This window comes from Protopterus annectens, chromosome 2.part0, assembly GCF_019279795.1.
Source record: "Protopterus annectens isolate FY-2018-M chromosome 2.part0, PAN1.0, whole genome shotgun sequence".
NCBI lineage: Eukaryota > Metazoa > Chordata > Ceratodontiformes > Protopteridae > Protopterus > Protopterus annectens.
In genome coordinates this window covers 1,459,181,223-1,459,207,999 of record NC_056728.1, presented here as the reverse complement: position 1 = coordinate 1,459,207,999, position 26,777 = coordinate 1,459,181,223, and the positions used below count along the sequence as shown (strand labels likewise).

General features: G+C 37.6%; 1 protein-coding gene across 2 annotated transcripts in view; it reads right to left on the bottom strand.

Moving 5' to 3' along the window:
* The window catches only part of LOC122793532, a 781,784-nt gene that overhangs the window by 570,845 nt on the left and 184,162 nt on the right, over positions 1–26,777 (bottom strand). The gene's annotated exons all lie outside the window — the stretch shown is intronic.

The window sequence follows — 26,777 nt, the reverse complement described above, 5'->3', positions numbered from 1 at the left end:
TTTCAGCAAAAGTTGTGTTCAGGAGAAATTGCTACAGTAACTTTATATAAAAATCTTTATATACCATATCTTATGTCCTGCCAGAATGAAAGCTGCAATAGGAGGATATCTTGGCATTTATAACTCTTTACATCCCACATCTGGCTCCTTCAATCTTACTGCTGTTGGAGTGGACTACACCTCCACACACTATTACCTATATCTTAGAGTTAATTCTGGACCAGCTGCATAATGGCTATTCATTTGGTCTAGTATGATGACAGTTTGCAGTCTAATAAGATTACATAGAAAAGCCAAGTAATATCTTATTTATTTTATTAACCATTTTCTCTCTGGTATCAATGCAATTGCTTGAATAATATACAAGATCATTGGTAAAAATAACATTTTAATTTATAATAATCTAGCTTCAAGAGAGAAAAGTAAATTATTAAGTTTACTGATTGGAGTTCTTATTTATTGTATTATGGCAATATAATTTTCCTTAATATTAGCAGCCAGATTATCAAAGATGTGTATTCATAGACATATAATTTGATTTTAACTACATCTAAACTATAATTATATATTAAACTATCAATTAACTTCTGATTAATTAATAAAATTTCAATTTTCATATTATTAAATTTCACCATAGTAATTTCTTCAAATAATTTAACAGAATTAAATATTTCTGTAATATCATTATTTATATCCCCTATGGTTAACATAATATCATCAGCAAAAAGACAAATTTTAGTTTGATAAAATCCAATGGTTCTATGACAAGGGAAATAGATGTTTTATATATATATATATATATATATATATATATATATATATATATATATATATATATATATATATATATATATATATATATATATATATATATATATATATATATATATGAATCACAGTGGAAATTAGTATATTAACATATATGTAATGATTCTAAATTGAGACCTACTTCCTCTTCTTTAGACAGCTTAACTGATAAGATATTTTGGGTCATAAAAAATACCTTGGTGGATCTTTTGACAAGTTAACCAGTTCAAATTTTATTAACTTAACACTGAAATCTTTTAGAAAATTTATGAATAAAAACATTTCTTTCTTCTTTTTTTGCCATCTTACCAATAGCTTTGACAAAATGAATTTATGAAAATAAAACAATTTAGCCAGCGTTAGGGCTTAAGCTTAATAATCCTATATTTTGATTTACCTTCTTAAATGGCTCTAATATTCTATCAGTAGACATGATCATAAGTAATTATAATTTAGTGCACATAAGTTGTTCAATGATGCAGAAATTTTTCACAAGGTTAGAAACAGCAATAAACGTAATGCCTGAAGTAGTAAATATAAATTATTATAATTTTTGGAATATTTTTCAGTAATCATTAATGAAGAAGGAGACTTAAAACCATATCCTTCTAAACTAAATAAGCTAATATTGGACATAGAACTTGAAATCAATTATGCATTTTGGAATTTTATTACTCAATACAACCGTTAGGAAGTTGATAATGATAATCCTAAGGATTTAACTTTGCATTCAATGGGATCTATTTCTTCCTGTGACTTCTGATGAATGTTTACTGGGAAGTAGTTACACAGAGCTTTTATTTTTCCATATAGGGTGTATAAACTCTATAAAACAAATGCGACTGTTTGCTGGAGATGTAAAAAATCTATGAAAGCTAAATGGTGTTATGTTTTTTTCACATGTGAGGACAAAAATGGGATACATTTCAAAATGTTTTGAAAATGTTATGGTCTGATAGATTTGTAATCTCTGAAAAGGCGAAAGTTCAACAGATATTATTAACTTTAAACCTGTAGCAATCTTATCTCCCGCCTCTCCAAAATACTTGACAAATGAATTGAAAAACAATTGTTAAACTATCTCTTTCAGGAAGAACTCCTATCCTCTATACAACACAGCTTCTGTCCCTTCCATAGTACTAACAGTGCACTTCTAACCTTTGTAAATACTGTCAATAAAGTTAGCGATAACAACAAACTAGTTTCCTCCTTATTTCTAAACTTGTCTTAAGCCTTTGACACAGATTCTAACAGCAAACTTCTACTTCATCATCATCATCTTTTGGCTGTTCCCATTAGGGGTTGCCACAGTGGATCATCTGTTTCCATTTCTTCCTGTCCTCTGCATCTTGCTCTGTCACACCAACCACCTGCATGTCCTCTCTCACCACATCCATAAACCTTATCTTAGGCCTTCCTCTTTTCCTGTTACCTGGTAGCTTCATCCTTAGCATCTTTTTCCCAATATACTCAGCATCCCTCCTCAGTAGACATCCAAACCAACGTAATCTTGCCTCTCTGGCTTTGTCTCCAAACCTTCCAACCTGGGCTGACCTCTAATATACTTATTCCTAATCCTGTCCACCCTCGTCACACCCAGTGCAAATCTTAACATCTTTAACTCTGCCACATCCTGCCTTTTTGTCATAGCCACTGTCTCCAACCCATATAACATAGCTGGTCTCACTACCCTCTTGTAGACCTTCCCTTTCACTCTTACTGGTACTCGTCTATCACAAATCACTCCTGACACTCTTCTCCACCCACTCCATCCTGCCTGTACTCTCCTTCACCTCTCTTCCACACTCACCATTACTCTGAACTATTGATCCCAAGTATTTAAACTCATCCACCTTCACCACCTCTACTCCTTGCATCCTCACCATTCTACTTCAAATGTCCTTATTTAGGTCTCTCTCAGCCCATTCTTTTATGGATCAAAAGCTACCCATCCAATAGGTATCAGTCAGTAAAATGGCACTTCAACCAATTTCCATACCTTTCAATCAGCACCGGTGTACTGCCAGCTTCACATATCTACATAACAGTCCTCCCTAATATAATATGCAGATGACTGCACACTCATATACATATCAGACAACCTGGTAGATCTAAAAAAAATACTTGAGAAACTTTAACAGCCACTGAAACATGACATTGTAACTCAAAACTGATGTTCAACCCCCCCCAAAAACAAATTACTTTTTCTCCCCAAATCCATCTCTTGTGAAAAAAAATTTAAAATTCTCTCTCTAAATATTAAAAACACTGAAGTCATTTCTCATAGCAAATTATTAAGGATAATAGTGGATGATAGTCTTAAACTCAAATTGCATATACAAAATTGCATAAAAAAATCATCAGAAACTAGGGATGCTTTACAAAGCCAAAAACTAATTCTTACCAACGAAACTAAAACTATATTCTCCACTGCTTACTTCCTACCCTGCTGTATGATGCTCTCATCCTTCCTAACTGCCAGACATTAAAAAAAACAAACCTTGAACAATGTTATAATAAAGCAGCTAAATTTGCATCAAATATCCCTTTCTGAACATATCACTATATAGCACTAAAAAGCCTAAACTGATTAAACCAGCCCCACCAACTAACATATATACCGCATTTTACCACCTATAAAATTATCCCGCATTCATTTTCTTATCCAGCACTAAATATAATTCTACACAATTATGTTCCAATTGGTTATTATGATCCAATGAACAAAAACTTCTCTCTGTTCACAAACCTATGAAATCTGCTGGGCATGATCTGTACTCATACCATGTTGTTAAGGCCTGGATCTCCTTACCTGTATCCATCTGGTCAATACCCTCCCTCCCACCAGTCCTTTAAAATCATTCTGAAAGACTTCCAAGCCAGAATGAGGTTCTGCTCTTGCCCAGCCCCAGGATAAACTATATCCCTAAATATGAACAAGCACCTATTTATACCTTACACCTCCTTACTCATCCTTCTTCACTCACTTCCTTACTATTTCTCTCCCCTGACTCATGTTCTAAAAATGCCATAACCATGTTTTTTTCTCTCTCTTCATATTGCAATACATGTTTGCACTATACTAGCTTACCTTTAATGTCTCTATAAAGTGGATACAATTTCTCTAAATATTAAATCATTGTCATTTAAGTTGTATGCATTCTTAACCAGTGTTTTCACATTTTGTCTAATTTGGTATAATTATTTAAACTGTAGATGTTTTGTATTAAATTTGAAGACAGTTTTTGTAATACTTTGTAGCTTTTCTCCCTGGGCCTCACTGAAAATGGGCACCTACCTTTCAGGTGATTAAATGTCAATAAATAAATAAATAAAAAATCACTTGAGCAATCCCTAGGAGACGTGGAGATACGCCAGCCTCCTTCTCCAATGAAAGGAGTTTGCTCTTGTATTCTCTTTAGTTAATATAAAATCATGTCAAGTTTGCAATATTTGAGGAAAATCTCATCAGTGAAAATGAACTTGACAGTTTCTACAGTTAACAGTCTACATATTTATGAATATAACTACTCTATCTCTGCTCATATGTCTTCCAGTCATCTCCAAGACTCACTTAAATTCTACATTTACAGGTAGGGTTATCATCTTTAAAGGCTGCTTTGATTTCAGTTTTTGAGTCTTGGGGAAACCCAGAGTAAATCACCAATGTCTTGCTATATTATTTTCTAACATCAGATATAACATAAAAGATGATACTGTTATGTGAAATAAACTTTGCTGCACACTGAGTGCTTTAAGGGAACATGTCAGGTTATATAGATTGGTAGCATCCTGTCGTTTCTGAAGTAGGATGTGCATATAAGTGACAAGTACAACAAAGTCCTTGGAAAAGAAATACTTACAGCTGGATGAGTAAAATTACCTTATCAGAATATGTTTTAATGTGGGAATCATATATTAAAAAGAAGGAAGCTTTAAGAAATCCAAGACTGGGGGGGGGGTCATCTTAAGAGGCACGCCAACATCCCAGGTATGAGCCCCTGAGTCTGAGGGTTTAGAAAAGAAAAACCTTTTCCATAAAATAACTCCTTGTATGCCTCATGTCACTCTTTTACTCCCATTTCAACTGTTTTAGTTTGACTGGTGTAAGGTAGGCTCCAGTGGGCACAGGAATGGCTTTAATGACTTCATCTCAATATTACAAGCTTCAGGAATCACCAGCAATTGCAAGCCATTAGACAGAGGACAGAATCTGATAAACAAGATTGCCTGTACAATCCCATTCAACAAGAGCAAGTCAGTACACCTTCAGAACAGCTAAAGGTAAGAGGGACAAGGAGATGGAATGAAATTAAAGGCAAGGCACAAGGTAGATGCCCTCTACAGAGTCAAAGTCACAGGGCAGTAGAATAGAGAAGACGCTACAGCAGTGTTTGCCAAAATGAGGCTGTAGCTGAGGTGATGGTGTTCACCAGTGCAGCAGGGGATATGGCACAGGTATTTTCTTTATTTTGTGCTACCAGTTTTTGTGGAGAGAGTAGCAGATTAGTCCAGATGTTATAAGAAAATGACAACCAAGAGTTAGCTGTGAAATTGTACAAAGGGGGTAATTATAACAGTGAACAAGACACTCAGGCCTGGATAGGTAGAGTATTGGTGAAAAAAGGTTGACCCACATCAACTAATGGAAGGAACCAAACACCTCTGTATTATCTTCCGTTACATCTTGGCAAGCTTGTTTTATTGTTTGAGGAGCCAGCAAGTAATATTTTGAGGAACATAGCCCAGGGCAAAATATGTAGTGGTAGCCCTGGTGGAGTAGGGGAAGGCCAGAAAATTTAAAAGGAAGGATGTAGAGCTATTACAGGTAGTTCCTGACCTTCACACACTTTAGCACTATAAGGCTAACAAAACAGCCCAATAAGAACCTGCTTCTGATTCTAGTCAGTCTACTAACTGACCATAAAATTTGGGGGATATCACATAGGAAAAAAATGCAAGCCAGCAACTGAATGGCTGTGAAAAAGTTATTTATTTAAAGTTACACATTCATGTTCAACAGACTTCAAACTCACAGACCGGTTTCGGCACGAAATTAATTAAGCCTTCATCAGTGTGATGCCGAAACCGGTCTGTGAGTTTGAAGTCTGTTGAACATGAATGTGTAACTTTAAATAAATAACTTTTTCACAGCCATTCAGTTGCTGGCTTGTATTTTTTCTTGGAACCTTGCTTTGGCCGTGCAGCTTTCTCCTTGCAGGGGACTGATTTTACGTTTACATTGGATATCACATAGGAGACAAGACTGGCTGGGTGGACTGTTATTAAAAATTCAGGGATATGAAGCTATGAGAAAGCAGTTGTGCTGAAACATTAGGCAAGGAAACACTGGACTGGCTACTAAGTATGACTCCACTATAGTAGACGTGCAGTAAGGAGGCCTTTGAGTAGTTTTAAGAGAACAGAGAGCATCAGCACTGTTTGACGTTCAATAGTAATAATTATAAAAGGACATTTTGCAGATTTGGCCAGTTCTGTGCACATTACAGGTGCAAGTACCAAGATTTTTGCTGTTTTTTGATGTTCAAAACTAGAACAGAATGGGACAGAGGGCTGAATTCAGGAGTGACAGAAGGTGAACCTTCCTCATCTGTGGGATTGACAGAGTGTGAGGGCCAGACTATAGCCTCAGTAACAAGACAATATATTAGTAAACATGGAGAAGTGAGCTGGGTGGCTGGAACCCAGAATCTGAACCTCTTTGGGGGAGATAAGTCACTTGTTTAGAAGATAGTTACTCAGGTCAGGCTAGAAGAGCTCCAGGAGCTCCTCCAGAGAGAGCAAGAATGCCATGTAACAAGTGACAGGCTACTTCAGTGGTTCATATATAGTTTTATCTTTCTCAGGACTGAACATATTCTTATGAAGGATGGCTAATCTGATATCAATGAAATGACAAAAAAATTTCAAGATGTATCTATAAAGAAGTGGGTTTGCAGATATTGTAGGTGCCTTGAAGAAACACCCTAATAAAGGATTCATACAGCTCCCCAATGTTGTTTTTTTATTATTATATTCACATGTTAATTAGATAAACCCATTAGGCACAAAATAATCATTTGGAGTGCTTTCTGGTTAAGTGACTTACTCATAGTTGCACAGTAAGAAAATAAAACCAAGGCACTCAATCCCTTGACTACAAGATGCAACTTGCTGTCAGATCATAACCTTAATCATCTATACTGATTTATCAGATAGGCTGTCTGGTGCCCAAGGAAACACCAGCAGTGGTTCCCTCGTGCTCCTTTTTTCAATGCAAACAGAGAGCACTGGTGAATGATTTCATACTTGTAAACTGGAATAATGTCCAGTACATATCCCTGGATGATGTCACTGGCAGGATTATACAGGTTTATACAGAAAACAGATGGTTGGGAAGGACAATCCTGGAAATTCAATAAACTCTGTGTAGGCTTTGTGCGAAGCTTACACGGAGTTTACATGTTTAGCACTATGAGCAAAAGGGCAAATCACATATTCGTGCTGTTCAGTACGCTTATACATATACAAGCACAGTTTTGTGGCCAGCAACTGTGCTGCTGCTAGGAAACCATGCAGGGCAGCAGGAGCACAGAAGCAGGAAGTATTCAAGTTTGTTCGTGAGCAAACTGCTCTACAAGATTGTGCGGACAGCCACAGTGACTACCACAAGTGTAAATACTGACATAACAGCAGCATTAACACATTAAATGTACTGAGGGCAATGTACACTACAATTATTTGTAGAATGAAATAAGGGAGGGGGGACAGCAAGGGCAAATGCAATGAAACATACACTAGGCAGGGAAAGTGTGCTGATGAAAATGGGCACAGACATGAATGAGAGGAACGAACATTAAAACTTAAATTCTTACTTCTCACTTGATGATCAGGTCTGGAATGAGCAGTGCATCTAAGATACTTTTCACTATAACCTTGTGTTATATGGAATACCATGATTATGCTCCAAATTCGGGAAAAAGACAGCTTTGTTAACCACCATTGTAATATAAGAAAACACCACAATAAAAATATGTACAATTAGATTATACATAAAAATAATTATTAATAGTCATATTTAGAATTAGAAACTATGAAAAGGAATAGTAGAAAGAAAGTAACGTGAAGATTTAAGGTAATGGAGTGGGAATATAAGATATATAGAGAAATGTAGTGAAACGTGTTGGTGAGTAATGGTAATATGAACGCCAGTATTTAAGGCAAAGGGCGAAATAATAGAAATTAGAGAAAAACAATGAACAAATGAGAGTCTTAGAGACTTGAGAAGGAGATTGATAAATACTGCAGAAAAAATAAGAGCATAAAGGATTACTGTAAGGGTATACAGTGCATAAGAGCGAACATTAAAGTTTCATCAATATTTTTCTAAGTACTATAGAAAAGTATACTCAAATATTTATCAAAGTATGTATGAATTAATGTAGAAATGAGAGATGCAGAGCAGTAGCAATGTTAATCAAAGATGAAAAGAAAACTGGAGAATGAAACAGATTATACAGGGGGAGGGTGGAGATCAGTGACAAAGGCAGCAAGTGAGCAGGTAGGACTACAATTTGACCTTAAAGTCTTAGGAGGTTGATATCTGTTTAATGGTAGAAGGAAGAAATGTTATTCCATCCAGAGGTTTGATGTGTAGGCAAAGTAAAGGGGGTTACCATAACTGTTATGTTACCTTTGGATGGAGGCAAGATGTATGTCTTTGGAATGGAAAAGTCTAGTTACACAATATAGAGCACACCAGCTGAGTTTGTTACAGTATACTTTCCAGAGTGTGTGCTGACTTTATGCATTATTTCTCTCACTAATGGCTCAGCCTTTAAACCTGCAGTTTAATCTGAACCAAGCTATCATAAAAAAGTTTAGTTAGGGACTGCCATTGTAGTAGAGTTTAGAAATGAACAATTGTTGGGGTAGTAAAGAATATTGTGAGCAACTTCAAGTTAAAAGTAGGTAAGGGAATTGGGAAATTCTAGTGATCATGTTTGTAGGACATGATGGCTGCAAATTTAACTGTTTTGTTATAACATTGTTCTAGTTTATTTACTGGAGGTGACTTAATATCAGAGAAAATATGAAAAAGAGAAAACATATTAGATAAGAGGCAGGTCTTAGCAGTGGTTTTGCATGAGTATTCATTATGAAATTTCGAGGCTTTGTAAAGCAGTCCTAGTATATGGTAGTTTTGTTATAGCATTTTGAACATAAGTGTTCAATTTTACTAGGTTGTCAATGACTATACCTAATAGACGTCCTTCCACATCCCTGTTGCAGTGTTCATTACATTAGAGATCCCCTGTCAAGGGTGGCCCAACATCCAGTCAGTATACCAAAGCCTTTAGGTTGCTAGCGTAGGGCATAAAGGTGATGTCCGGATATGCCATCTCACAACTTCTTTTGCCACCAGGCGGAACACTAACTTTTGATTGTAGGTCTGATTGCCTGAGTCGTTACTAGTTACCCAGCCATTCAGATAAGCTCCCTGTTGGGTTATTTTGACTTATCCTTTTTGCTTTTAGAATCTGTGTTGTTATGGGATTTCATGTCATCAAGAAAGGGTAAATGCCAGAGTGGGAGACAGATTCCCCATAAAGACCTTCACGGGCAGTACTTGTTCCATTTAGGAGCTTCTCATGACCATACGTCTTGTAAGATTTGTCAGGCTTTAGTTCCAAAGACCTTATGTAGTTGTTTTTCCTCTCTCCCCATTTATGTTGAAAACCAGCTTCTAAAGCTCTTAACAAAATTTGCTATGGAGGGTACTTCCCGGCTGATGGTCAGCCGTCTTTGAAGAAGAAGGACAAAAATAGTCAGGTCAGATTCTTTGGCTGTGCTTCTCCATCAGATGTCTCTCTTGCGGCCAGTGAAAGCCTGGAGGATTGTCTGGTTTCTAGGCTGGATTCCTCTGCTGCGACCAGTTTGAAGGGTTGCTTGGATCCAGCTTCTCACATGTACTCAGAGGCCTGGCAGACATCCGCTTCGGATGCTCAGGGGGAACAGCGACTGATTATCACCAAAGGGCCTAGGGCGGTTCCTCAGATAATGGTTAGGGAGGAAGTCCCGACTATGATTATTGAGTGTAGGCTACCGTCAGAGCCTTCTTTCTTTCATAAAGTGGACGTCCCTTTAAAAAGAAGCAAAAGATAAAACATATTGCTTCTACTGCCAAGGACCCTCAGAGTGAATAGCAGAATTTTTTCACAGTTGTTCAATGCTCTAATGACCTTGAAGTCTCCTCGGGGGGTGGTCTCTGTTCTGCCTCCTCCTTGGTCATCTTCCTGTCTCAAGATATCTATGGATCAGGATTGCTCTGAGGAAGATGAGGATTTGGGTGAGGAGTCCTTGGCCTATTCTACTCAGATTCCTTCCCCTCTGGAGTATGATCTACTAGTCCCAAATTCCCTTTTGGTGAGATTTCTTTTGGGGATATCATTGCCAAATGATGGAGTTATTTAAATGGAATTGTTCCCAAGTAAAAGAATTTCAGAGGAGATATTAGGAGCTCCTTCAAGTGGAGTCTCTCAGACCCTTTGCTGTTCCTCCTGTTTTAGCTGCTTTATTGGATGCTTTCTCTTGTGCTTCTCAGGCTCCAGACTCTCAGCCGCCTGCTCCTAAGAAACCAGACCAGTTTTAAAAAGTGCCTGATGACTGCAAATTCCTTTGCAAGTGTCGATCTGCTGACCCTTTGGTGTTCTCTGTGGCATCCAATAAGCTTTCTAAATTACTGCCCTCGACTAAGCTTCTTCCTTTTGATAAGAACAGCAGGACTGTGGAAAGGCTGGATAAAAGGGTTTATACTTCAGCCATTCTAGCCTTTCGGGCTGTTAATTATTAGACTCATATGACCAGATATGTTTTGGCTTTCCTTTCTCAGGCTTGTCAGGTTATTTCTGACCTTCCTGATTCTGAGGATAAGACTTCTGCCTTGTCTTTGTTGGGGCTTCTTTTCACGTAGCTTGCCATTCCATTAAGTGTTGTTATGATGCAGCAGAGGCTTCCTCTAGGGCTACTGCTTCAGGATCTGTTTTGAGGAAATATTCTTGGCTATGGCTTCAACCTCTGCCTGGTGATATTAAGGCTAGGTTGATGGATGTCCCTCTGGACAATAAATGTTTGTATGGTACTGCTTCAGCTGATTTGTTCAAGTCCCTGCAGGAGATAGGCAAGGAGATACAGGATATGAAACATACTTTTGTTTCACCAGTGCCTAAGTTTCAATGAAACTATACTTCTAAACCAGCTTTTGTTAGAAGGCAGTCTCATCCTTCACCTAAAGGCAAGCAGGGTGGTAGGAGGGTTTCCCCACTAAGTCTACTCAGACCTCTCCTGCTCAAAAGCCTTCCATTCCTGATAAACCAGGTGCTGTCTGACTACCCTATTCTTCCCAATCACATTCCCGTTTCTCTTCATCTTTCTCTGTCTCTTCCTGTTTGGCTAAATGTAACCCAAGATTCTTGAGTTCTTTCCATCATTTTCCAAGGGTATTTTATGGTTTGGAAATCTCCTCCCCCTTCGTGGGCATTTCTCATCCATCTCAGGAACAGTTGCACTTTTTTCCAGAGGTGCTTCAGGATCTTTTGAGTCAGGGAACTATTCAAGAGGTTCCAGCTGCTCAAAAGGGGAAGGGATTTTATTCCAGAATGTTTTTGGTCCCCAGGAAAGAGGGCACTTGGAGACCCACTCTGGATCTTTCTCATCTGAATATTTCCCTGATGGTTCCTTCCTTTTGAATGTTGCTCTTTCAGACGTTGTTCCCTTTGCTGTTTTCTCAGGTTTTTAAGGTTTCTCTGCACCTCCATATCCCTATTCATCCCCATTTCAGGAAGTTTTTGCATTTCTCTGCTGCTTCCCGGCATTTTCACTTCTCTGCTTTACCCTTTGGCCTCTCAACTACCCCAAGGGTATTCACCAAGTATTTCCTTACTTGGACAACCTTCTATTTCAGTCATCCTCTCCAGAGATCGTCTTACAAAATCTGCATTTTGCTATTTCCCTTCTACAAAGCCTGGGGTTCACAATAAACTTCAAAAAGTCTTTTCTGACTCCTTCCCAAGACTATGTTTTTCTGGGGTGCAGGATTCAGACGGTTCCTATGCTGGTATCTCTGCCTCCTCTCAAGGTCTTACCCCTTATTTCCTTCTTTCAAACTCTTCTTCCTTTGGCCTCTATCACAGCCAGGGAGTTTCTGAGAGCTCTGGAGTTCATGGCATCCATCATCCCTATGCTCCCTCTGGCCAAACTCCGTATGAGAAAGTTTCATTGGTTTCTGAAGTCAGTTTCCCTTCAATGTCCACATCCCCTAGAATTTGTAGTTCCTCTTCTTTCTTGTCTAAAGAAGGAACTCCACTGGTGGATTTAGCAGTTGTCTTTCAACCCATGGCTCCCCTTTCACCCCCCCTTCCCTCTCAGGAGCTGTTCACAGACACTTCAGATGTGTTATGGGAAGCAGGTTTTGGGTCCCTAAAGGTGCAGGGGGTGTGGTCACCTCTTCAACAGAAAGAGCATATCAGTGTCAAAGAGATAAGAGCTCTTCTGCTTGTGCTTCAGTCTTTTCATCTTCTTTTTCCCCAGGACCTCTCTAGGTATTTACAGAGAATACTACAGTGATGTGGTATGTAAACAAACAGAGGGGAACAAGATCTTATCTTCTTTTCCAGTTGGCTGTCCTGGTGTGGGATCTAGCTGTACAGTATCAAGTGACTCTTCAGGCAGTTTACATTCCCTCACATCAAAACATTGTGGCAGACACTCTGATCATGTCCTTTACTCAGTCCCATGAATGGATTTTTCACAGGGATGTGTTCCTTCTCATTATCCAACAGTGGGGTACTCCTCAAACAGATCTATTTGCTTCCACACTGAATAGACAACTTCTTCTTTTTTGTGCCATATTCCCAGGTCCTCTAGTTTGGAAGGTGGATGCCCTCCCTATTTCTTGGAAGGGGATGTTTCTTTATGATTTTACTCTCCTTCCCCTCATTCCAAAAGTCCTGTTTAAAATTCAACAGAATTCTTCCAAAATCTTGTGGTGACTCCATTTTGGCTGAGACAACATTGGTTCCCTCATCTTCTGCATTTAGCCAAGGGCAGTCATCACAAGTTACCTTACATGGTGACCTATTCAGAAAAGACAAGGGATCTCTCATCCATCACCACCTGTCTACTCTTCAACTGACACTGTGGGTGATAGGATTTTGATTCCAAATAGACACCATTTTTCTGAGGACATGCTTAGGGTCCTGTAGGAGGCCTAGAAACCCACTACTAGGACATCCTACTTATCCAAATGGAAGGGGTTTTCTGTTTGGTGTCTTTCTCGTAACCTGGATCCATTTTCTGTGTATGTTCCTTCAGTTCTCTTGTATTTGTGTGAATTGCTCAGTGCTGTCTTGGCCTATTATTCTGTTAAGGCCCACATATCAGCTATCTATGCTTGTCTGCTTTTTTCTCCTCCTTTAGTATCTATATTTGAATCTAAACAATTTCTTAAAGGCATCCTTCATATTAGGCCTCTCAGGAAGCCTGTTCCTTCTCCCTGGGATCTTAATTTTATTTTGGAAAAATTGACTCAGACTGCTTTTGAGACTGCTACTTTAGCTTTCTTACAACATTGCTCTTGAAAGACTGTACTTTTGTTGACCCTACTTCTGCTTTATGTAAACCCTGAGCTTCAAGCCCTTATGGCATGTCCTCCTGTTTTGGTGTTTCATAAGGACAGAGTGCCCTTGCATACTAATCCTTCTTTTATGTCCAAGGTAGTTAATGAGTTGTCCTTTAATCAGTCTATTCATTTGCCCACTTTTTCCCCTCTCCGCAATCTGCCAGTGAGAAAGTGCTGCATATGACGGATGTGCATAGACAACTCAGATTTTACTTGGATAAGACTAAGACTGTTAGGAAATCTGATCAGCTGTTTGTTTCTTTTCATCATAGGTCCCTATGATTAGCTGTATCCAAGCAAACTAGTTCTTTGTGGATTTCTAAAGCTATTTCCTTTTGTTATTCTTTTCATGGTAAGAGCCTTCCCTTTCCTGTTAAGGCTCATTTTACAAGAGTTGTTGCTTGTTCTGCTGTTTTTTTCAAGGATTTGGATACTAACTCTATTCTTGAGGCAGCTACCTGGACTAATGTGCATATATTTATCAAGCACTACAAGTTGGATGGAATATCTAGAGCTAGAACTGGTTTTGTTAGGGCTGTCCTTCATGGCTTCCTAGAGGGCTCTACTGGTTTTTCCTCCTCCCAAGTTTCTTCCTGAGCTTTGGCACTCTCCCTAATGTAATTAATACTGCAACAGTGATATGGAAGGACATTGTAAAGTTGTGTAAAATCTTACCATAACAGTAAATGTCCTTCTCTTCACTGTTGCAGTATTCACTCCCTCCCTCTGCCCCCTGGTTCATTTCTCTTTTGAAAGTATTCATTATCTCTGTTTTCCTTGGACTGGTGTTCCAACTGGGGCTCTCAGTTCTGAGGATGGTACATCTGGACATCACCTTTATGCCCTATGCTATGAGAGCAGCATATGTGTGAAGTATGGAGTACCTTAAAACAAATTTTAGGCTTTGATCTACTGGCTGGACACTGGGTCACCTTTGGCAGAGGATCCCTAATGTAATGAATACTGCAACAGTTAAGAGAAGGACATCTACTGTTATGGTAAGATTTTACACAACTGTTCTTTTAGTATGAAAGACAACTTTTAACTGTACAGTATATGCTGAAATAATTTTGAAGTTGGCCATTTGGAGATGAAGAACATTAGTTTGGCTTTATTATGATTTAAGAGCAATTGGAAATACTCAAACCATATTTCTATTTAGATAAAGAAATACTGAATAATAGATTTAGGTGAGACACAATGGTTCAGGTGCAGATGAGTCATCAGCAAATTGAATAATTATAGCTTAACTAGAGGCTGAAAATAGGCTGTTTATAAATAAGTTAAAAGTACTGAGAATAGCTCGGTGGTGGTGGGGGGGGCACCAATGGATACTGTCAGGAATAGTGAGAAGGCAGAGTTTCACCTAACATACTGAGTTCATTCAGATAGATACCTGGAAAAGCAGTCTAATGTGCAGGAGAAATGAAGGTAAGAAAGAGTATGGAGTAATTAATGGTGAGAAATCAAACATTTTAGAAAGATCAAGGAATACAGAGGAGACAAATTTACCTTTATTCCTGGTGAGGTTGAGGAAGAACAGTAATGCTGTGTTTGCACTATGGCTGGGGTATAAACCTATGCTGAGAGATGAGACAGTAAGATATTGTTTAAGGGATACTGAAGAGCCTGAGTGCAAATTATCTTTCCAGGATTTCAGACAAAAGTGACAGAGTAGCAATGGGCTTGACATTAGGTTTATGGATTCAACAACTTAATGTAATAGAATGATATAACTCTGTTTCTATAGGCTTCAGACTATATATTCAGAATATAGTTATTTATGAAAATGAAGACAGGAAACATATGAGGTTCATCAGGCATCTTTGGTATTCAGTTTGCTAAGGAACTTCTATAGTGCTTTTTGTTGGGACATCAAATTCACAAGAAAAAACACAACGAACCAGCAAACTGCAAGTGTGTAATTTAATAACGTTCTGGTACCTCAGCTACAAAGCCTTCAAGGAATGACTTACAAAGACTAGCTGACCAAATTTATACAATTTTATTAATTGACTAATAAGTCACAATTTAAAACAATTTAACCCTAAAAGGGCCATCATGGTCACAATACAGAAAACATATTGTAATTGTACTTAAACAGTAATATTAATCTCCAAATGTAATCCCACCAGTGCCAAAGTCCTATAACTTTCAAACCATTTCTCATAGTGATACTGGCTCTTCTGTCATTGTAAATGGACATCATGGACTTGGACTGGGTAACTCTTTATCCACTTCATGTCATCTGTTTATTATCAACTTGAGTGACTTGAACTTAATTCCCGACATGTTCAAAGTTTTACGTAGGGGTAGTAAATTTGTCCCTACTAAACTTCCCTCATATGCAGACATTCTATTTGAGGTTAAATGCTTTTGCCGTAAATTTTACTTGCGAGCGTTTTTGGCTCAATGGGAGAATGGATAGATTCATCAGTATTGGGGAATACATCTGAACTGGATGATTCCCTTTTGAATGATTCTGTGTATGATTATCAGGTTGATTCCTTGGCTGTTGCTTCTTTTTCAGATGCACATGGTGATGATGGGGAAGTAAGTGGCATTGATGAGGAAGTTGCACTGGGTATGGGAGGTTGTCTGTAACAGATTTACCTAATCATAGTATGTTTATGCCCCCAAAAAACATTTTGCTTTTTCTAACTGTGAAGCAGTATTTTGTAAGAAATGTGAATTTGAGTTTTTGAAGTTTATGAAAATGAAAAAGATGTTTAATTTGAACAAACAGGAATGGCTTGCATTGAAATCATTAAGGGAAGATACCAGTGGTTATGTTTTCATGCAAGCTAATAAAGGTGGTAACTGGGTCGTAATGCCTACAGCACAATATTATAAAATGGCTTACGACTTATCTGATGAAAATGAGTATGTTAAGTTTAACTGGAAATCCCACTGAACAGTATAATAAATCACTGTTGGAAATTTTAGAGAGAGGTGAATGTTTGGGTTTTTTGACCTCTACGAATATTAAAAAAATATACATACCCTTTCCTAAAGACCCAGGTTTTTATGTCTTGCCAAAAATACACAAACATTTGACTGAACCCCCTGGTAGGCCCATTGTCTCCTGTTGCGGTTCCTTTCTTGAACATGTGAGGATATTTTTGGATAGTCATTTGAAAAAACACCTATCCAAGATCCCTTCACATATAAAGAATACAAATGAGTTTTGTAAGTTTGTTAGGAACTTTCAGTGGGAAAAGAATTTCTATTGGGCCAGTATTGATATAAAATCTTTATATACCAACATAAAAACAAGATGGGGTTTGGAGGCAGTTAGCAAAATGATGGGTGAGGGGCCACATACCTCTTTTTTGTTATATTTGCTTGAGTTTTCTTTGTCACATAATTATTTTATTTTTGAAAATGAGTTTTTTTTTTTGCAGAAACAAGGCACAGCTATGGGTGCAAATTTTGCCCCAGCCTATGGTATTGTTTTTATGTCTTTTTTTTGAAAATGTGTTTTTGTATAAGTTAGATTTTTTTTGTGAAATATGTGATGTTATATCAACATTACATAGATGATTTATTTTTTATTTGTCGAGGTGAGGAGGGGGAGTTTGTTGAGTTTGTAAGGTGCCTTAATGATAATCCATTTGGTTTAAAGTTTAGTGGAGCTACTAACAGGCAAGTTATTCAGTTTTTGGATATAGAATTGTATGTGGACAAGGATTTTAAGGTGCAATATAAACCATTTAGAAAAACTACTTCAGTTAATAACTTCCACCATGCCAGTAGTACTCACTCTCAACATCTATTGGATTCTCTTCCTTTTGGGAATTTAAGAGGGTTTTTGAACACACTTCTGATAGTGATTTATTGGATGAAGAATTTCTTTTTTGTGAAAGAGATGCTCCTAGATAGGGGCTATTCTCTAACTACCATTGAGAAGGCAAGAAAAAAGTATTGGGGGAATCTGGTAGGGTTATAAATCTGCACAGTTTTAAATGTCATAGGGCTGTCAGGAATGAAGAAGTTAATTTTGGGGAACGTATATTTTTTGTAACCAAATATTCACCTTTTCCTCCTATTTTAAAAAAATGTGGTGGATAGCCTGTGGCCCATTGTATGTTTTGATGCAAAACTTGGACATCTATTCCCAAAAAAGTCACATTCTCATTTGGGAGATTTGGTAACTTAAAGGAATTATTAAAATGGAAAAAGAAGAAGTCCTCTAATCCTGTGTTAGGGATGTTTAGATGTGGTAAATGTAACGTTTGTTTGAGGGTGAGATATATTTCTGGCACGTGTATTAATGGTAGGAAGATTTTGATTAATGATAGGTTTAACTGCAAATCCTGTGGGGTAGTCTATGTAGTGGGATGTAATTGTTTAACTTGTAAATGGTATATTGGACAGACTAAGCGCATGATTAAAGTCCGTATTTGGAACACCTGTGTGATAGTCGCAATAAGCGTCTTGATAGTCCCATAGCAGAACATTTTCATAGTATACATGATGGTAAAGATGACAGTTTTTTTAGTGTGCTTGCTAAACCCTTTATGTCCAATGGAGACAATTTTCATCAAAAGCTTTTAGAGTTAGAAAGTAGATTAATTTTGAATTTTAGGGCTTTGGCACTGATGGGATTAAATTTGGAGATTAATATTACTGTTTAAGTACAATTACAATAGGTTTTCTGTATTGTGACAATGGTGGCCCTTTTAGGGGTAAATTGTTTTAAATTGTGACTGATTAGTCAATTAAGAAAATTGTATAAATTTGGTGTGCTAGTGTTTGTATGTCATTCTTTGAAGTCTTTGTAGCCGAGGTACCAGAACGCTATTAAATGACGGACTTGCAGTTTGCTGGTAGTGGTGTTTGAATTGATGAATTATTCAGGGTTGAAGAATGGGTAAGTAGTAGTGCTATTGTATTAATGAAGTAGTAGTTGACTCTGGAAGCCATTTTTGTGATCTGACATATTGGGTAGATTGTTAGGCTGCAATCAGGCTTTAAGAGCTTGTTAATAGCAAATCAGAGAGTATTTGGGTTGGAATCTTGTTTTGTCATCCTCTATGAACTTTTTAGAGAGATTACAGAGTTGTCTGTGACTTTTGAGTGAAGGTTCAGTTCTGCTAGTGTGCCATAGTTCCCATGATCTATTTCTTTGTTACATAAGTTTCTTAGTTTGTTGTTTAATGTCGGGGCTGGATTGAATTTGACCTTCTTCATTATAATGGGGCATACTGTTAAGGATGGTGATAGAGAATGGAAGATTTCTATAACTTGGTCAAGTGGCTGTGTTTTAAGTGATGACCACTTACACTTTCTGAGTAAGTTGAAGGAGTCTTGGTCAAAGAGTTTAAGATTTCAAATAGAACAAGGGAAAGACTGTGTATACTGTGCAACCTTGAAAAGTAATTAATAACACCAAAAGAAAGTTCACATCATCTAGGCACAGCCAAGGGTCATGTAGAAAACACTGCAAAATATTCCATGGTAAAATTAACTAATTCATTTAAAAACATTGACCATTTTAATCCCAGAAACTTGGGACTTCATCAGAACAGTCAGTAAAACACAATACACCATTTTTAAACCCATATCCTAATTATTAATAAAATGTGATTGGACAGGTAATATATCACTCAATTAAACCATTTAAACAAGATTTAAAAAGGTTTTTCCAACCACAGTTTAATTCTCTCGAACAATCTTGTCATTACAGATGACATTACAGAAGTAGCAATCTAAAAAGGACCTCTTCTCTATATGTTTTCTCCAGCAGGGTGTTAATGTACAGGTAATGCCCACTGAAAAGTGAGTCCTCTACTTCACGGCAGCATATTAAACTATCTTGGAGATCAGATTGTAACAGAGCTAACAGTCGCATTATGTTTGCTGTTTGGGGAGTGTAAAATTAATAAAATATATACAAAAATTGAAGTCTGTGTGAGTATATGCATGCATGAAAGGAAGAGTGAGAGTGATCTATTCATTAGTTTATGATCACTAAGCAGAACTTTTGCTGTCTAGCAAGTGTAAATTTTAAACAAATGGATAATACAAAATAGAATGTGCACAATAACACATGCTCTGTCAGGCATTATTGCTTGCATGACAGAAGACTCCAAATTAAGGATGTAATTAAAACAAAGATCTGAAATGTTTTTGTAGATATTTATCTATACTTTTGGTGAATCACCAAAGGTTTACATGCCCCCTTGGTGCAGCACATTTGATCGACATACATTTAAACGTATGTGTTTAGAATGTATCACTAGGGAAGGTAAGTTTTAAAATTAAATTTAAATATTAATAATACAAAAAATGTGACAGATACATTACAAAATTCCCTTCAGAATTATGGAATTTGATTCTTGTTACATTCAGGAGAACACAGTGTTCAATACATACACACACACATATATATATATATATATATATATATATATATATATATATATGTGTGTGTGTGTGTATACATGTGTGTGTATGTGTTTGTATGTGTATACTTGTCTGTATATGCGTGTGTGTGTGTATGTGTATATATGTATGTGTTTACGTGCGCGTGTGTGTGTGTGTTTGTGTGTGTGTGTGTGAGTGTGTGTCTGTGCGTGTGTGCATGGGCGTGTGTGCATGTGTGCGTGTACGTGTGTGTATGTATACATGTGTATATGTGTGTGTGCGCACATGCACATGTGTATGTGTGTGTGTGTGTGTGTGTGTGTGTGTGTGTGTGTGTGTGTGTATGAAGATATAAATATAGCTTGGAAATTGTAAATATCAAAATGAGGCTAATCAAGCATTTTGAATGCAGACAGGTCGACATGGTAAATATTCTGTGAACATTCCCACTTATTCCTTTAGCATTTACATGTTTTTACTAGATATCATAAAATATTATGTAGTTTCCCTCTTAAAAAAACAAAACAAAACATCATCATCTTTCGGCTTTTCCCTTTAGGGGTTGCCACAGCAGATCATCTCTTTCCATTTCTTCCTATCCTCTGCATCTTGCTCTGTCACACCAACCGCCTGCATGTCCTCTCTCACCATGTCCATAAACCTTATCTTAGGCCTTCCTCTTTTCCTCTTACCTGGCAGCTCCATCCTTAGCATCTTTTTCCCAATATACCCATCATCCCTCCTCAGCACATGTCCAAACCAACGCAATCTTGTCTCTCTTGCTTTGTCTCCAAACTGTCCAACATTAGCTGACCCTCTAATATACTGATTCCTAATCCTGTCCATCCTAGTCACACCGAGTGCAAATCTTAACATCTTTAACTCTGCCACATCCAGCTCTGACTCCTGCCTTTTTGTCAATGCCACTGTCTCCAACCCATATGACATAGCTGGTCTCACTACCCTCTTGTAGACCTTCCCTTTCACTCTTACTGGTACCTGTCTGTCACAAATCACTCCTGACACTCTTCTCCACCCATTCCACCCTGCCTGTACTCTCTTCTTCACCTCTCTTCCACATTCACCATTACTCTGAACTGTTGATCCCAAGTACTTAAACAAAAAAAAAAACTTTTGTGCCTCATTTTGTATGTCATTCACATGAAATCGATAAATGCACCAAATGCTTAGTCACTCTCTTGTGTTTCCAGTTGGACTATAGCAACAAAGCTTTACAGGTGCTCAATCATCAGGTTGGCTACTCACCGTAACATTATAAAGCAATGATGTGTTCTTTCCACTGTCTCGTGACTCAAGTAGTTTGAGAAGATGCTATGTCTAAAGCAGTAAAGACAGTCCACCTGTAAAAGATCAGGATCATTTAAACCTACCATAGGAATATTTTGTGTAGCAGAATGAATGGTGTATTTTTAATGTTATGTCCATCCCATTGATTAAGTGCTGAGATGCTAAAAGAAAGTGTCTTTTCAGTGGCTTACATCGGTGAGGAGAAGAATGCATTGCAGGTACATAGTTGGTTTTGATATTACAAGTCTTCTCTTTGCCCTGTGAAAGGGTTGCAGTTTGGTAACACTGGCTGCAAACTTAACAACTGTTTATTTTCTGTCAGTTGAAGAACAATGCTTTGTAATGGACATGGGCAGTTTTCTCCTTATTAGGGTCAGAGTGGAAGTGTCAGGTGAGTTCATAGGGAGGTTGGTAGGTACACAGCTGACCTAAGTTTCAGCACAGAAACAGCATGTCCCATTAATCTTCATTAACAGTATGAGACATTTTCAATGGTAGGGATTCTTGTCAGAAATCACTGTCTATGCCTACAACCATATGTTTTTTAAACATTTATGGTTCACAACACACTCGGGATACTACAGCTTCCATACCTTCATAGGTTCATAGGTTCATAGGCTCATAGGTAGGTACTATGCTATCGGCCCTAGGGCCCATGCAAGCCGAGCCAAAAAATGTAGCCTGGCTTTCACCACCCAAGAAAATTATTTTCCTGTGCTCATGTTGAGCAGAACCACAGAAGTGATCCCTGGGGTGAATTTCCCATTTCCCATCCAATCATCAAGATTTTTCTTGAAGAGTGCTAATGAGGAGCTTTGTTTGACATAGATAGGTAGTCTGTTCCAGAGTATGGGAAGTCTCTGGGACAGGGATCTATCCCTCCAGCATGTTCTGTTTATTGTGGTGACAAGGTTTAGGTCCCTAGACCATGTAGCTCGGAGAGATTGGGATTTCTTTAAGTGGAACATGTCCAACAGCTCTGGTTTTGACATAGCTTTGTATGTTAGGTAGAGATCGCCCCTGAGTAGGCAATATGTGATGGAGTAAAGCTGTAGTTTTTTGAGACAGTCTGCATAGGGCATCTGTTTGAGACCAGTAATCCTCTTTGTGAGGTATTTCTGTGGTCTTTCCAGTTGTTGTAGATGTCTTGTGAGGTACATACCAAAAGGGGCGTTGTACTCTATAATGGGTCTAACGAGTGATACTGAGTTCTTTAGATTTCCTGATGTCATAACAATTTTGTCTTGTCATGGAAGTCGAGCAGATTCCCTATGGCGTTTCTGGAAGCTGTACAGTGAATTGGGTTTGGCGAGAGGGCTTTATGTGACATTTGTGTATAGCAGCATTAGAAATTTATCAGTGCCTTTTGTAGCTGGATGTGGGATTAATGGTAGATGAATGGTAGATGCACAAAAATCTGAAAAATGTGATGTTCAGACACTTTTTAAACCAACTACCATGTAATCCAAATTACATTTGAAAACTGTACATTTTTTGGAATTAAGATTTTTCCTATTTGTCCTTATCAGAATAAAGGCATTCATTTTAACAAGAGACCTGTTTTGTCATTCTGATCCTTATATCAGTGAAAACAGTATGTGTTGCAAGCATTGATAAGGACCCTGGTGAAATCGTTTGACTCATGTCTTTAACAAACTTGTTTGTCTGCTTCACAGTGTTTTTGGGGATCAGAGAAATTAATTGTGCAGGCTTTACTTGTTACCCTTTGCGTAGAATGTATAAATGCTCTCAATTTAAGAGTGGAGTGTTTTGGCAATTGTATCCTTCTATTTGTGAAAGCAGTGTGTGTTGGAAGTATTGGTGGAAGTTATCAATATAAACTGATTATTCAAGGGCTGTTAACCTTTACTGCAAAAAAGGATTCTACCTCTTTCCTGTTTAGTTATATTTTTAGAGGATGGCTTTACATGGGTCTCTTTGCCCTTTGCCCTAGCACTAGAAAGGATTTTACTGTACTGAGTGGCCTGACATTATGTGACTTACAGGACTTGTGTCAGAACTGTTGGAAGAAATAAGTAGTAATATTTTGCAAGAAGGTTGATTAACAACTCAAAACATAGATAGTTAAGAATCCTATAGGCAAAGTTCCAAGTACTCTGCTGGGGCTTTTTTTCTAACTTTGCCTACGTTTAAAACCTGCAGATATACTTGTTAGTGTACAGTTGAACGGCGGTTTGTTGTGCCCCATTTATTTTGAACTTATACTGGTTAAACAAGAACTAACATAAGAACTTTGTGTTCTGACTTTTTGATTTAGGAGTGCAGTAACCAGTCGTATAAAAGTGTAACTTTATTCTGTGCCTGGAGACATGGCAGTCAATGCAATAAAAACTGCACCATGACTTTCCGTTACTTCAAGTACTCTTGTACATGGAACATTTATTGTAGAAAATGTTGGCTTAAACTTTCAGTTAGACATGCATCAATTAGTATTTAGATGCAAGTTAATAGTTGTAGCATAGCTTGTTTGTATCTGCATATTTGTTAGTGGAGCTGCATATTTTATTGTTAATTACTGTTTTATCCCTTCATTGTGGTGTTGTGAGGAATTCAAAGTGCAGATGTGGTGTTTTGACTTTTGCACAGTACGTCAAGTTGGGTGTAGCTGCACATTTTAAAATTTTAGTAACTACTTATCTTATCTTGTGAGAAAGGGTGCAACTGGTAGTTTTAGATAGATTAGACAGATAGATAGATAGATAGATAGATAGATAGATAGATAGATAGATAGATAGATAGATAGATAGAAAATGTGTGTATATAAACACACACGTCAGTACCCAGAGGAAATGCAAATGAGAGAATTACACATAATGTAGGTGGCAGACCCATCACTGATACCAGCTTCATAGCTGGAACTCTTAGTAAACATTTTTCCTTTGAATAATAACACTGTATTCAGTAAAACAACGACAGATGCCACTGAGTACAATATGTGCTTGAAAATAAATGAAGATCCTATCTTGAGGGTGAATAACAGTGTGGTACATTTCAGATGATGCAATTTAACCATAACAAGTGAACTTTGACTGTGCCCTCCACAGCATCAAAGAAAATAATTTCTAATGATGTGAAAAATAAATATAAATTTGGAACAAAAATGGTGTGAATACCATTAAAAAAGACACAGAAGCAAAAGCAATGAAATAAAATAACAGTAGTTTGCTTGCAAAAAAAGGACTTTGACAATTGCATATCTAAAACTACCAGTTGCACCCTTTCTCACAAGATAAGATAAGATAATTAACTTGAAAATTAATAACTTTTCTCTCATTTTATTTAGTATTCTGTTAATGTACATATTTTGGCTGATGATATATGATAAAACACCAGCAGTGTGTCATCAGTTCAGTGTGTAGTAAAAGAGACATGAAATGAGGCTATTGTGATGGAAATACTGCAGCAGCATGTCAGTGCTACTTGTACGAGATCCCAGTATCACTTATTCTTCCTTCCCGTAGTCTACCTAGTTAGACGGTTCTTTTTAATTATTACCAGTCTATAAGAACACACATTGAATTAGACTTTTGTTTCCTGCTATAATTAAATTCTCAGGTATCTTGTGCTTTTTTTCTTTTCTAGGAAGTTCTGCAAATTCTAGAAAGCAGATAAAGTTTTGCTGAAGTGAGCACAAAGCATACACTGTTCTAAACTGACTGTCTTAGATTTCTGTTTGGCCATAGCATGTATATTGTTCAAAATGAAAGAAAATAAGAAAAGCATGTGAGAATGAATGGATGGTTGGTACCTGAAACCTTGTTTAAATTCTGGTAGCTAAAAGTCAGTATTTAAATGGAGAATGCAGTGAGATAATGTTTGTAGATAACCTCATGGTTTTGTTGCAATATGGCTGCTAAACTTCGGCTGAACTATGGCACAGTGCTTTCATATACTGTCTGAGAGATAATCTAACTGCGTGCCAATTTGCCATGCAGGCATCTTCTCACTTTCCTAATTCTATATTGTGACACAAGTAGACCCTTCTGTCAAATATAAATCAATTTTTATTTGAAACTGTATGCATAGCTACCTACTACTCTTTTTTACCTTTATGCAAGGGAGCCCCACACCCCCTGCAAATTATATGCACCAACTCCGAGACTGCACTACAGTGAGGAAAAAAAACTTGATCAACTGATAGGGATCCAATGAAAGCCAGCAAGTCAAAAGTAATGTTTTATCTGCATCCTCACTTATCCCCACTTTAAAAACAACTTAAATAAACACACACACACACACACAACACAATAAAACACACACACAACACACACACACACACACACACACACACACACACACACACACACACACACACACACACACACACACACACACACACACACACACACACACACACACACACACACACACACACACACACACACACACACACACACACACACACACACACACACACACACACACAAAATGGTTTAAGGCTATTTTTGCTTAATGAGGTCTCAGTCAGTGGTTTCCCCCTCTTCTATCTATCTCTTTCGACTTTTTTTCTGTCGGTTAGGTGTCGCCACAGCGAACTCCAGTCTGCTCATGATTGGCAATGGATTTTTACTGTGCCTGTGCCCAGCTGGAGACTCAACTGTCAAAAAAAGGCACTCCGCCATTCATGCTCACACCTACTGCCCATCGTTAGCGCCACTCACTCGTGGTGGACATAACAACTCTACACAGAAGGAGCTCTCCAGTCAAGACAACGGGAGAAACCTCTTCGTGAGTAATAGACAACGTAAACCACTGCCCCCACCCAGGCCATCCCCCTTTTCATTCATGTTCCTTTAAAATCTAAAACTATAGTATTATATACTACTGAATAATAATAAGAAAAGATGGCAAGACAAGTAGACAGACAGCTTTTTTTTTCTTTATCAGTTAAATGTTTAGATGTGGGAGTATTTTTTTATTTTGTTTTTCATTTTATTACCTTATCATATCAGTGCTGCACTTATAGCTAATCAGTAAATAGTATAAGCCTAAACTGCAAATATAATTACAGAACAGGCTCTGTTTTTCTCTTACCTGCATTTGCTATTATTTTAGGTCCATCCCTAAATCACACAAAGTGTGGTATTGATACATACATATTTTAAGCTTTCAAAATCTCTGATGATTCATAATATCTCTAGAACCAAATTCAAAAATTTAAAAAAAAATGGCAAAATAGGGCAGATTAGACAGATGTTCACATATGCATTTGGATATCACTGAGACAGATGCCTGGTGTCAAAGCCCATAGCCTCAAGCTCAATGGCAAAAGTGCATTGTCGTGTGATAAGAGAGAGGAGACAGGTGGTGGACAGTAGTCTCTCTCCTGATATAATCATATCACCAGTAGTCAGGAAATCCCTTCTATGTGCACCACCTCATCAAAAGGTTTCTCATCATCTCCAGCTTTACTCCATACAAAGCGATGTCGAACCCAGAGCTGTTGGACATGCTCCACTTAAATAAATCCCAGTCCCTCCAAGCTACATGCTCTAGGGACCTAAACCTTGTCACCACAATAAACAGAATATGCTGGAGGGATAAATTCCTCTACCAGAGACTTCCCATACTCTGGAACAAACTACCTATCTAT